Source organism: Bactrocera dorsalis, chromosome 1 (assembly GCF_023373825.1).
Source record: "Bactrocera dorsalis isolate Fly_Bdor chromosome 1, ASM2337382v1, whole genome shotgun sequence".
Taxonomy (NCBI): domain Eukaryota; kingdom Metazoa; phylum Arthropoda; class Insecta; order Diptera; family Tephritidae; genus Bactrocera; species Bactrocera dorsalis.
This window is the reverse complement of record NC_064303.1, coordinates 61,349,082-61,362,636: the sequence shown is the minus strand read 5'-3', so window position 1 is coordinate 61,362,636 and position 13,555 is coordinate 61,349,082. Positions and strand designations below refer to the sequence as shown.

Below are 13,555 nucleotides of genomic sequence, written 5' to 3'. Positions count from 1 at the left end.
CGTTACCTTATTTTAATGTTACTTGAATAAGCAATCCTGTTGTACTTTTGAATTTGTATCATACCTTATTTTAATGTTACTCGAATAAGCAACCCTGATGTACTATTGAATTTGTATCATACCTTATTTTAATGTTACTCGAATAAGCAACCCTGATGTACTTTTGAATATGTATCATATCTTATTTTAATGTTACTCGAATAAGCAACCATGTTGTACTTTTGAATATGTATCATACCTTATTTTAATGTTACTCAAATAAGCAACCCTGAATTTTTAAACTTGTAACTGGCGACATGAAAGTGTAGAGAAAATAAAGAAGAGTTCAGTTGGAACGCAACCACAAAACGAATCGGTCTTCCTACACTACAATATTTCAGAAGTGGGATTCGGGTACAGTAGCAAAGTTTTAACAATTTTTTTTTTAAATGGAGTGCATCGATACTAATATATATACGGCGGCCCAGTTGCGTGAGTGGTTGAAGCGGTTGGGGCTCCCGACTTATGGCAACAAAAGTGCCCTAGCAATAAGGTTGGGCGATGTGCCTGCGGTTGAGCGTGGCGATTGCCCTAGTTTCGCTGGCGAGGAGGTTGAGTCGGTGGGCGTTGGTGAATCACCTTTGGAGGAGACAGCGGAGCGTGATTTGGAGACGCAAAATGAGCTCCTGACCAAAGAAGTCGAGCGGTTGAAGCTGGTGATTGTGCAACTTGGATCGGGCAGTGTGGTGGACGGCGCCGCTGGTGTGACAGAGAGGGATGATTCATCGAATGGCAGAGCTTCGAGTGCTTTGAATGGCGACGTAACGAATGTCAGCGCAACATATAACAGACAAGCGAACATACAACATGCAACGATTAATAGCGGCGGCGCTTCGAACGACGGCGGCGCATTGAACAACGGCAGCAGCGCTTTGAACGACGGCAGCGCTTTAAAAGACAATGACGCTTTGAACAGCGATGGCGCTGTAGGTACAGTAAGAAACGAAAAAGATAGCGCTACGGTAAGGAATGTCGGTGCTATACCTTTGGAGATGGTAAAAGATCTGTTACCAGAATACGAAGGTGGGCCGAATTTTAACATATGGATTCAACAGTTAAGAAGTGCTGGGAAAGTTTTTAACCTTGATCATAGCGCGCTGCGCGCTGTAATGATAAGCAAGCTGAAAGGTAGTGCAAGAGTGTGGCTGCATGCGAGGCCTCTGTTTATCACAGAAAATATAGACAGCCTTGTTGCAGAAATGCAAGCGGTGTTTGCACCAACACACAACAAGTTGTTGCTGCGAAAACAGTTTGAAGCGCGCAAGTGGTCGGTTGGTGAAAGCTTCCAAAAGTACTACAATGAAAAAGTTTTACTGTCAGATCCGTTGAATATGGATGAATGCGAGTTGATTGACCATATTGTCGAGGGTATGCCGGACGAGCAGTTACGGAATCAGGCATATATCCAATGCTACACTACAAGAGTGCAGCTTCTGCAGGCGTTCGGGAGAGTTGAATTGAAACGTGACTCGATGCAGATGCCTCGCACTAGTGTCAGATGTTTCAACTGCAACTCATTTGGACACATGGCCGTGGCATGTCGGAAGCCGAAGCGAGAGGTTGGGGCGTGTTATGGGTGTGGCAGCATGGAGCATAAAGTCGCTACGTGTCCAACGAGGACTCAAAACAACCGTGCAGATGAGAGCCCATACGTAAGATATTTAAAGTTTATTGTGAGTAATAACACTAAATGTATTTTATCTTTAGAATGCCTCATAGACTCAGGAAGCCCAATAAGTTTTGTAAAACGATCATCCTTACCAGATAATATTGAATTTAATGATAATTTTTCAGTTTGTATTCCATATTTTGGGTTAAATAAAAGTAAATTAGAAATGTTTGGTGAATTTAATTGTAATGTTTGTTTTGAAAATAAATTTGTCAATATAAATTTGATCGTAGTGACCGATGAGACTATACCCCATACGTAGTTTTGGGTAGAGACTTTTTCAAAGCAAGTAATTTAATTTTGATATGCAAGGATGGGATCAAAGAGAATACATTAATTAAGTTAAAAAAGAGTGTTGATGATAACAGTGTTGAATATGAAAGTGTAAACGATGAAGGTAAACATAAAGTGGGCGGGTTCAAAAAAGATTGTAATAAAAATTGTAAAGTAGAAAAGTGTATAGTTACGTTAAATGAAACAAATGATAGAAAAACAAAAGTGGGTGATATAAATAAAACTGAGTGTATTGTTGACGAAACAAATGATAGGAAAATGATAGTTGATGCAAATAGAAATAAAACGTTAACTGATGTGAATAAAAGAAAAGAGATAATTGATCGGAAAAATAATTTGAGTGATAGTCGATGTAAAGCAAATATGGTTACAAATTGTATTGTTGATGAAATTAAAAAATTGGGTGATAAGAAATTAGATCAAATTAATGAAATGGAAAGTAATAGTGAAAATAATGAAAGTTCTAGAAATATAAGATGGTTAATGCTTATTGATTTTGATAAAGGGAAAGAACTAAGTCTGAATGTGGGAAAAAATATATCACATTCAATTTGTACAAAATTAAATAAAATATTTACAAAACTGTATGTACAGGCCGAACGTCCTGATGAACCATTGGTAAAGTGTAACATGAGACTCGTATTAGAAAACATAAAACCTTTTCATTATTCCCCGCGCCGATTATCGTATGTAGAAAAAGGGGAGTTGCAAAAGTTGATAGATGAGTATTTAGCAAAGGGATATATCAAACCAAGTGAGTCCGAATATGCGTCGCCGATTGTATTAGTAAAAAAAAAACGGGAGATCTTAGAATGTGTGTAGATTACCGGACGTTAAATAAAGTAACCGCTAAAGATAATTATCCGATTCCATTAATTGATGACTTGTTAGACCGATTAGCGAAAAGAAAATATTCACAAAGCTTGATCTTAAGAATGGGTTTTTTCATGTTTATATGCATCCAGAGTCAGAGAGATATACGTCTTTTTTGACTCCGTTGGGCCAGTTTGAATTCGCGAGAATGCCTTTTGGACTTAAAAATGCACCATCGGTGTTTCAAAGGTTTATACACAAAATATTTGCAGAAATGATAAAAGAAGGAGAAGTTATAGTGTATTTAGACGATATCATGATTGCAACCGAAAACTTAGAGAACCATTTACAAATTCTAGAAAAAGTATTAAATAAGATAACTCAAAATAAACTTGAATTAAGGTTAGACAAGTGTGAATTTCTACAAACAAGCGTGAATTATTTGGGTTATATTGTTGACGGTGAAGGAATAAGGGCGGATGACAAAGGACTAGAAGCGATAAAAAATTTTCCGGTGCCAAAAAACGTTCATACAGTACAAAGTTTCATAGGTTTGTGTTCGTATTTCAGGAGGTTTGTGAAGGATTTTTCTGTTCTGGAAAAGCCTCTGTTTGACTTGACAAAAAAGGAAAAGATATTTTCGTTTGGGGCAAAAGAATTAGAATGCTTTGAGCTTTTGAAATCTAAACTGCTAGACGCCCCGGTACTTGCGTTGTATGACCCGAATGATTACACCGAGTTACATTGTGATGCAAGTTCGATAGGATTAGGGGCTATTTTATTGCAACGGAAAGAAGATGGAAAGATGCACCCAATTTTTTATTTTTCGAAAAGAACTACAGAAGCAGAGTCACGATATCACAGCTTCGAGTTGGAAGCTTTAGCAATAGTTAGTGCTTTGAAACGATTTCGTGTGTACCTTCAAGGAAAACCCTTCAAGATCATAACAGATTGTAATTCACTTGCACTTACATTGAATAAAAAAGAACTTAACCCTAGAATAGCACGATGGGCTTTAGAGTTACAAAACTTCAATTATACGTTGGAGCATCGAGCGGAAAAACACATGCAGCATGTTGATGCTCTAAGTCGGTCCAGTAATATTCTAGTAGTAGAAACAAATACCTTTGAAGAAAATTTGATTATATGTCAAGGAAGAGATGAGAATTTAAAAAAGTGGAAAAAACTATTAGAAGAAAAAGAACATAAATTATTTGAGATGAGAAATGGGGTTTTGTACAGAAAAAAAATGATGGCAAAGTTTTATTTTGTGTTCCACAAGATATGGAGGATGGATGGAGGAGGATGGAGGAGGATGTAATTTACAAATATCATGACGAGGTTGGCCATGTTGGAATAGATAAAGTAGTAGAATTAATATCGAAAAGCTATTGGTTCCCTAAGTTGAGAGAAAAGGTTGATAGACACATAAAAAATTGCTTGAAATGTATTGTATTCTCTTCCAAAAGTGGGGCGCAGGAGGGTTTTTTACATAGCATTCCAAAAGGAAGAATTCCCTTTGAAGTTGTTCACATTGACCACTTCGGTCCGATTGATAACTCATTAAAAACGAAACACATTTTTGTCGTCATTGATGCATTTACAAAATTTGTAAGACTTTACCCTACCAAAACAACAAATTCCAAGGAAGCGATTCAAGCGTTGCAAAGTTATTTCCGGATTTATAGTCGTCCTAAATGCATTGTGTCTGATAGAGGAAGTTGTTTTACATCTGGTGAATTTAAAGAATTTTTAGAACAAAACTCGGTTCAGCATATTAAGATTCTCCACAGGCAAATGGTCAGGTAGAGCGGGTAAATAGGAGTTTGGGGCCAATGATATCAAAAATGTTAAATACAGATAAACGATACAACTTGAATGCGGTAATAGAAAGTATAGAGCATGCCTTAAATAACACGATACATAGGACAACCGGGGAGCACCCGAGCGTAATGTTATTCGGTGTAAATCAAAGAGGTGAAGTTGTTGATTCGCTGAAAGAAAACTTAAGAGAAGTTGATAAGTCATGTGAAAATCGAATTTTGCAGGATATTCGTGAGAAGGCAAGTGTAAAACAAGAACAGTTGCAACAGTATAATACAAAATTTGTTAATAAAAAAAGGCGAGCGCCGAGAAAATATGTAAAGGGAGATTATGTGGTTATAAAAAATTTCAATTCTCACGTAGGGGTGTCTAAAAAACTGATTCCTAAATTTAAGGGACCGTATTGTATTGAAAAAGTTTTACGAAACGATCGTTACTTACTTAGAGATGTCGACGGGTTTCAACAGTCTCGAGTCCCATACCACGGGGTATGGGCAGTTGGAAATATAAAACCATGGTTCAAAGGACGCGAAGTCTAGTCAGTCACTTGAGATCAGGTGATCTCATGGTCAGGACGGCCGAATTGTAGCAATATAAATATGATTACTGTATTATGTTGTATCGTTACCTTATTTTAATGTTACTTGAATAAGCAATCCTGTTGTACTTTTGAATTTGTATCATACCTTATTTTAATGTTACTCGAATAAGCAACCCTGATGTACTATTGAATTTGTATCATACCTTATTTTAATGTTACTCGAATAAGCAACCCTGATGTACTTTTGAATATGTGTCATACTTTATTTTAATGTTACTCGAATAAGCAACCCTGATGTACTTTTGAATATGTATCATACCTTATTTTAATGTTACTCAAATAAGCAACCCTGAATTTTTAAACTTGTAACTGGCGACATGAAAGTGTAGAGAAAATAAAGAAGAGTTCAGTTGGAACGCAACCACAAAACGAATCGGTCTTCCTACACTACAGTATGGAGTTATCTCTAAAAAAATTGTTCAGAATAGAACACAATTTTTTGTGTTTGTGAAGAGTATTACAGCTTATAGGCAAGCAAAGTTATCGTTTTTTCTTGTTATAATTGCTGTTTTATCTTTGTTTAAACTAGTACGCAGTACTGCCTTAATTAAAATAAAAGTAAATTTTGTTTGCTTTTTCATAATATCATTTAATTAACGAAATAATAAATAATGAAGTTAATTAAAATTAAATGTCGACGAATAGCGTGGCGAGAATCCAATTCCAACTTGCCGGCGTTGGCGTTCGAACTGATGCAGATCGTAGTCGAGTTGTTGTTGCGAAAAACGAATATTTTGAAAAAAGAGGTCAGCGCGCAGGAGCCGAGTTTTTATACCGTTTCTATTCGAAAGTTTAAGGGAGTGTGTTAAAAGCAGTGCTGATCCAATCCTTTTGTTAGTTAGAGAGTTGCCATCTGCTGTGGTGAAATACAATTTGTCCCCAGTGGTGTTGTATTAGTGTTGTTTCCCGATCTTAAGTGTGATGTTCTTCTCAGGGGAGTTGAGTTGTGCTAGGGTGCGCGAGTTTTTCCCGGATAGAGTGGGGGAGGCTTAACTTATTTAAACATACTGGGCCCCCTAGGCAAATATTTGGCCTAGTATTACACGTATGTGCGATATATGCGATTGCATGTATAGCGGAGTACTTCTGGCAGAGTAATAACAACCCAACAAAAATCAAAACACGCGTCTTTGACTGATAATTCTGCTACTGCGAAAAATATCACACGCACGCGAAAGTGGCTGAACACGTACGCTAGGTCAACACAAAGGATCGGCATTTAGTTTCTGTTGAGCAAGCAACATCGCATCGCGCATTTTTTAAATACACTTACAGAAACACCTTGAATTATTAAAATGTTTTCAAGCGAATGGCAAGAAAACTGATGAAGGGGAAGCGCCATGCTTATTGTGTTACAAAACATTAAGTCGTTGCAATAAATGTAGTGTGGAACGTCATTACACTACTGTTCATAATGTATACCTTGCAATTCAAGGCAATGATAGAAGAAATCTTCTTCTTGAATTGAAAGCAAAATATTTTTTAATATATTACTATCCTATTGAAACTGCTGACCGTATTGATAATGCTGACCCTATAGTTGATTCTGATCCTATGATTGTTGATAATGTTGTTGTTGATAATGTTGACCCTCTTGCTGTTGAAAAGGCGTCGGATATACATAGTTGCTTTACATTTAGCAAAACAGTGCCGCCCATTTGAGGATGGCATATTTTTCAAAACCTTAGTGAAAGAAGTTTGTAATTGTTTCGGTAAAAGAGCTTAGTGAAATTATTGATAATATTCCTTTGTCCCGATCGACAATCACTCGTCGCACAGAGAAACTTAGCGAGTACATCTATTCTTGCACCAGAAACCGAATTATGAAATGTAAAAATTATTCAATGAGTTTAGATGAAACTACAGATATGAACAATTTAAGCCAGGTTATTATATGTGTCAAAACAGTTAATGAAAAATTAGAATGTTTTGAGGAAGTACTCACAATAATGCATGGCAATGTAAAAGGAGAAACTCTATATGAGGCCGTTAATGATAATGTATTAGCTTTGTTCGGAAAAGATAAATTAAGTGCAATTTGTGCAGACGGTGCACATGTCATGATTGGAAAGAATAAAGGTCTTGTTGGTTGGCTAAACAAAAATGGTATAATTGTGCCATCTTACCACTGCATTATTCACCAACAAGCTCTTTTTTCTAAAGAATTAGGTATGGTTAAAATTATGAATACGGCAGTTAAAATTATTAACAAAATTAAAGGGGGACATAACGCCCTTAGCCATCGAAAGTTTAAGACACTGCTTGAAAACGTAGAGGCAGATTACGGGGACTTGCTTATGTATACTGAAGTACGATGGCTTAGTCGCGGAAAAAGCCTCGAAAGACTCTTAAATTTGAGGAAAGAGGTCATTATGTTTTTTGAACTCAATTTCTCAATTTCAAGCCAGAAATTGAAGAGTTAATTTTATGTCTCAAAAATTATAATTTTATTCTTGATTTCGCTTTTTTGTGCGACATAACGAAAATTTTGAATGAACTTAACCTTGCTCTTCAGGGTAAAAATAAAAAAATATTTGAGCTTGTTTCGACTGTTAAGCTTTTTGGCAGAAAATTGCAAATATTAATAAATCAGTTGAACCAAAATGATTTGTCAAGTTTGGAAAGCACATCAGAAGTGTTTAGTGAAAGTAATGATTTTGCAAAAATAGAGGTATTCAAAAAAATAGTTGAAAATTTATTAAAAAATTGTAATGCTCGTTTCGAAGATTTCAACATTTTAACTAAAATAATAAAAATTCATGATAAACCTCTTATATGTGAAATAGAGGATCGAAAACCCGAACTTCAGAAAGAACTAGAAATTATGCGAGAAGATTTTTTAATTCCTCTTGAAGTTGGAGAAGCATTTTGGAAGCAGATAAGCGAAGAAAAATATCCGAAATTGAAAGAAGAAATTTTCAAATTGTATTCGATGATGGGATCGACTTATAATTGTGAAAGTGCATTTTCCACTTTCAAATTAATTCAAAATAAGCAAAGAAACACGCTTTCTGACCAACATCTTACCGATCTTCTACGCATTAAGTAGTATAAAGGGGAAATCAATATTGATGATGTATTATCGAAACGAGCCATTTAATCAACGACTTTATAAATTTTCAAGTATTACACAAAAAGAATTCAATAAACATTTCTGATATTTTTTCCAAATTTGCCAATAATTTTTTTCCCTGAATGTAAATAAAAAAAATACAGTAGAAATTTGTTCAGCGTACATGGCAGCGAAAATCTATAGCAATGTTTGTGCAGCGCAAACGTAAAATGTAGTAGTATTGAGGCGTGCGCACCACTGCTGTAAATGCTAAAAACGACTTTGATTTTAAACATATTTGGTATGCATTTGCTTTTGTTTCCTTGATAGGTTTATTTTTTGTGGTTTTATTCAAAATTTGTTTACCGTCGGTTTGTTTAACTGGCGGTTTATTATTAGCCTTTTCTGTGTTATCGGCTTATGAAGGCTATTAACTCCACGCGTGGCTCAGATGTGGCCAGAATGGGTACTCCTTAGCCTTGGAGTTAAGACTAAGAAATTAGAGAGATCTTGCGAGAAAATGGCCGTGAATGGAGAACAGCTTCGATTCGTAGAGTAGAAAAGTCTTCATAGTTAATTTGATGCTTTGTATAGCGGATTCCCATAACCCACCCAAGCGCTTGGATATGTGCGATAAGAGCGACCTTTGCCTTTTGTAAGTAGGTGCGTCACTGTATCGCATCGGGTGTATGAGGATCCCGTCCTTTTGAGATTTTGTTTATTTTTGTAAATTTATGAAAAGTGTCGATTTTTAACTTTTTGATACAATTTTGTTATATTTTATGTTTTAGTGCATATGTATTTGGCGTTTAGTAGCCCGCCACCGCTCTAAGATTTGTTCAGAATTGTTTTTTTTTTTCTCATTATTGGCGAAAGCCATCGAGCGTAGCCGAAAAGTTGTATGTGTTTTTAATATAGGGACTGTCAGAGATAACTCTGACTTTGTTTTTTATACCAATTTGTGGAGTATTGGAAAATTGTGGCTCTAGTGGAGGTCGTACGACGTAGCGGCCATTATTTGATCGAGTAGTTGTGACTTTTAAGTAGCCCTTACAATACTGATCTTTTATAGATTTGTTTGTTATTGGATGTTTGCTTAACTTTTGCAATTTCCTTAATTGTAAATTATGGTATTTGTCCTGAACTTGAGTTGGTATGGTGGAAACTGGTTCTGCAACTAGTCCACTTTGTATTTCGCTGTGTAGCGTTTGAACTTTTTGTGCCTTTGCGCAACATGGTGTCTCTTGGCAATTTTTAGAATTGTGAACTTCGGAATTTGCTGTTGCAATTAAACCCGTCTTGTATTTAAAGCGCTTCTTTGGAGTGAGATTGGATATCTGCTGTAATGAAGCATTGAATTGTGTCTTTTGTGACAATATAAGTAATTAAATTTGCTTTTGCAATTTTTAAGATTGTGTTCATGGGACAAGCAGTTTGTACAGAGTCTTTTTGATCTGGCAAAGTTGTTCCTTTCGTTAATATTTAATTTTTTAAACTTCTCGCAAGTTTTAAGCATAGTTCGCATGACGCATGTTTTCTTTGTTCCGATGTGAACGATTGTATTTTGTTAAAAATTCTATATGATTTTTTTTTGTTTCTAGCTTGGGGTCTATTGAAGCTTCTATTTTGGTCGGGTTTAATGTTCTTATTTCTGACTATTTTTTCCTCTACCCTTTCCGAATTTCATATTGGGAAGTTAGGAAGTCTTTCATTTGTTCCCACGTTGGGCACTTTTTGCGTGATGAGAGCGATTGCTCCCACAAAAGTAACGAATTTACTGGTAATGATGCGGTGCATATGGACCAGAATAGGGTCCTAGCAGTCTGTGGTGATATTTAGTGTCGATAGAACCGATAAACAATAAGAAACAGTGGATTTTAGTTTGATGAATTTTACATTTGTTTCTTTCATAGAAAGTTCATTAGTGTCGTTACTTTGTTTATCGACCAGGCCAAATTGAAATTATCGTCATTTAATGCGAACTGTTTTACTATGATGCCTCTTTGACCTTTTGTTTTGTATCGGAGATCATACAATTTTTACGCTTGTGATAATTTAGAATGGTTGATGTAAACGGCTGTAAACATGTCCCGGAAGGACGGCCATTCTTCATAACCTCCATAAAATGTTTCTGTGTCACATGCGGGCACCTCGAGGTGGATGCCTGAACTTGCCTTTTGACTGTCTATTTATGGCAGTTCTACTCTACTGTGGGGAGTAGGTGCAATTGCTTTTATTAGCTTTAGTTGATCGGAGATCATCGCTTTTGTTTCTTCGTACTGGTCTAAGCAGTTTTCATATATAGCGTAAACAGATAATTTAAAATTTTATGGTAGATGTGAATCGTCAGAATCTACAATGGCGTCATGAGCCACGAGTCCAAAAATTTTTAAGATTTTGATTTTTAATTTCTAATAACGATTCAGAGTTTTCTTGAATCGATGGAGAAGCAAATCCAGTGCAGTATCTTGTTAAACTGTCACTTTCTGAAACAAATTTAGCAAACAGTTTTGGCCGTGTAGCTTTTGTATGTGTATTTTGATTAGTGTTATTAACCATTTTTGCAAGTTATTTATTTATTTTATTTTAGTTTTAAGTTTGAAAATTTAGATACTCGTATACCCTAATACTTGGACTTATATGTATGTATGTAGGTACTTATGTTTTGTGCAATTGAAAGCTCGCTGAAGAGATCAATGCGCTATTTACATAAGTATGCACGAATTGTTTCTGTGTTTATGATTATGCTGTTTTCGTAAGCAATTGAGAGCTCGTTAGAGAGATCAATTCGCTTTTTGAACGCAATCTTGCTTGTTGAAGTAAAACTTCTTTAGGCGCGCTTGGCTTGGGGAGTAAGCTGACGAACGCGTGACGAAAAGTGTGATCAGGCGAACGTGTGATCAGGCGAACGTGTAACGAAAGGTGTGATCAGGCGAGGCGAACGGTAATTGGCTTGGGGAGTAAGCTGACGAACGCGTAACGAAAAGTGTGATCAGGCGAACGTGAAACGAAAAGTGTGATCGGGCGAGGCGAACGCAGAGAACGTATAATATAGAGAAGGCTCACCGCGTTGCCAAATTTACGACATTTTATTTAACATATGTACATATTAAAAGACCAAGCGGTCGCGCATATTCACGTACATACATATGTAATTATGTGTGCATGTAAACAAATTTGCAAGAACCAGAGAACTTAAAAGTATAGACAGAGAACATAAAATTTGTTAACATTGTATGTAAGGTCGGAATTCGCCTCGCAATTTTAACATTGTTTACAATTCTCTCACATATTCTAACCGAGAATTTGAAGAGACAGAAATATATGTATTTACGGCATATGATGACAAGGCATATATGCCGAAGAAGAGAATATGAAGAGACTCCCAACGAAGAATTTCGTTTTGCTTGTTTATATTTTGTTTCATTTTGACACCGAAAATGTGTACAAAATACATTATGTTCTCTGTCTCACATACGCAAGAATATGAAGAGACATAAATATATGTATGCATGAATATAAATATGAAGACATAAACACATGCATGCATGCTCCTTATGCAAGTTCATACATATGCATACATATTTACGCACGTTGGAAGGCGAAGCTATTACAGCGGCAAGGGAAGCGGTAACAATCGGCGATCGTTTGTTAGTTTCTTTCGCGTCTCGTCGCGTCAATGCTTCGACAGATTGATGTGCTGAACACATAGAACGCGACAGACTGCAAGCGCCATCTGAATCTGATATTGAAATACACACATTCTTAAGGACACAGTTATTTAGCCAGCTGCACAACTACATAACTGTGTCCATAAGAACGTGTGTATTTTAATATTTGACAGATGTCGCTTGCAGCCTGCCCCGCTCTATGTGATCCGGGCGTGACTCTTTGAGTTTCGGCCATTGATTGTCCGTGACAACGGAGATGCGAAAGATGCGTGCGACACTTGTTATTATGAATGTATGTACATATGTATGTGGGTCGCATTTGTTTTCGTAACATACAGACAAATGTGCCAAAGAAATAATATACATATATACAGTCTTCCACAAAACTGAAGGTACAGTGAATTTGGATTTGCGAATTGTATTGCTTTGCAGGCCAAATAACGAAAATGTTATTATGACTAGTAATAGTACTTTTTAATTTTTATAAAATTAACCATTTCGGCAACCGTGATCAGCGAGGAGATTACGTTTTTGTTGGCAACTCTTTACTGACGTTCCACAAAAGTCTTGGTACAGCTGATGTAAACGCGCTTTTATTAGTAAAAAGGAGAATCCCACAATTCAATATTAAAGCTGCAGTCTGGTACTTTTAATATTGTATTCGTGTTCGTTGAGTGTTATTTGTTATAAAAATCAAATAAGAATAAAAGAAGTTATGGGCCGAAAAGAATTAACAATTAGAGAACGGGAAATCATAATTGATCTACATGTTAGGCAAGGTAAATCTTATTCACAAATATCTGAGCTTGTATCGCGTAGTCGGTCATCAGTCCAAAAAGTGGTTAACCGATATAATAAGGAAAACAGAGTTGAAAATGCACCCAGGACTGGCCGCCCGCCCAAACTGAATGATACTGACAAGAGGAAAATTTTGCGTATAGTAAAAGAAACCCCATTTGTAAGCTGCAGAAAAATTAGTGATGACCTTGCTGTTTACGACAACAAACAGGTTAGTGCAGAAACTGTGCGAAGAGCTGTCGTAGAGAATGGATTTTCATCTAGAACGCCCAGGAAGAAGCGGCTTGTGAGTGCTATAAACAAAGAAAAGCGTATAACATTCGCAAAGACATATTGTGACAAGCCTGTGGAGTTTTGGGACAAAATTTTATTCTCAGATGAGTCTTAGTTTTGCATATTTGACGTAAATGGGCATAAAAGGGTCTGGCGCAGAGCAGGAGAAGCGCTCAATCCAAAGAATATGGTTAAAACCATTAAACATGGAGGCGGTGGCGTTATGGTGTGGGGGTGCATGGCAGCTGCGGGGGTAGAAAACCTGGTTTTTGTCGGAAATAATATGGACCAGAATACATACTTGGATATTCTACGAAATAATATGAAGCAGAGTGATCTTAGGCTTGGTATACAAGAAGACTTCTTGTTTCAACATGACAATGACCCTAAGCACACTGCTCACAAAGTACGAATGTGGTTGTTGTACAATGCTCGTATGTTTCCTACCTCACCTCAAAGCCTTGATTTAAACCCCATTGAGCATCTTTGGTATGAACTTGAGACTAGAATTAGAAAAAGAA

The 13,555-nt window shown here is 36.5% G+C and overlaps 4 protein-coding genes across 21 annotated transcripts in view; all 4 read right to left on the bottom strand.

The window, feature by feature from the left end:
• The window catches only part of LOC105224078 (voltage-dependent L-type calcium channel subunit beta-2), a 995,088-nt gene that overhangs the window by 635,666 nt on the left and 345,867 nt on the right, over positions 1-13,555 (bottom strand). The window lies entirely within an intron of this gene.
• Positions 1-13,555, bottom strand: part of LOC125780351 (uncharacterized) — a 296,278-nt gene that overhangs the window by 99,589 nt on the left and 183,134 nt on the right. The window lies entirely within an intron of this gene.
• The window catches only part of LOC125775455 (uncharacterized), a 59,808-nt gene that overhangs the window by 1,378 nt on the left and 44,875 nt on the right, over positions 1-13,555 (bottom strand). The gene's annotated exons all lie outside the window — the stretch shown is intronic.
• The window catches only part of LOC125775546 (uncharacterized), a 121,528-nt gene that overhangs the window by 70,205 nt on the left and 37,768 nt on the right, over positions 1-13,555 (bottom strand). The window lies entirely within an intron of this gene.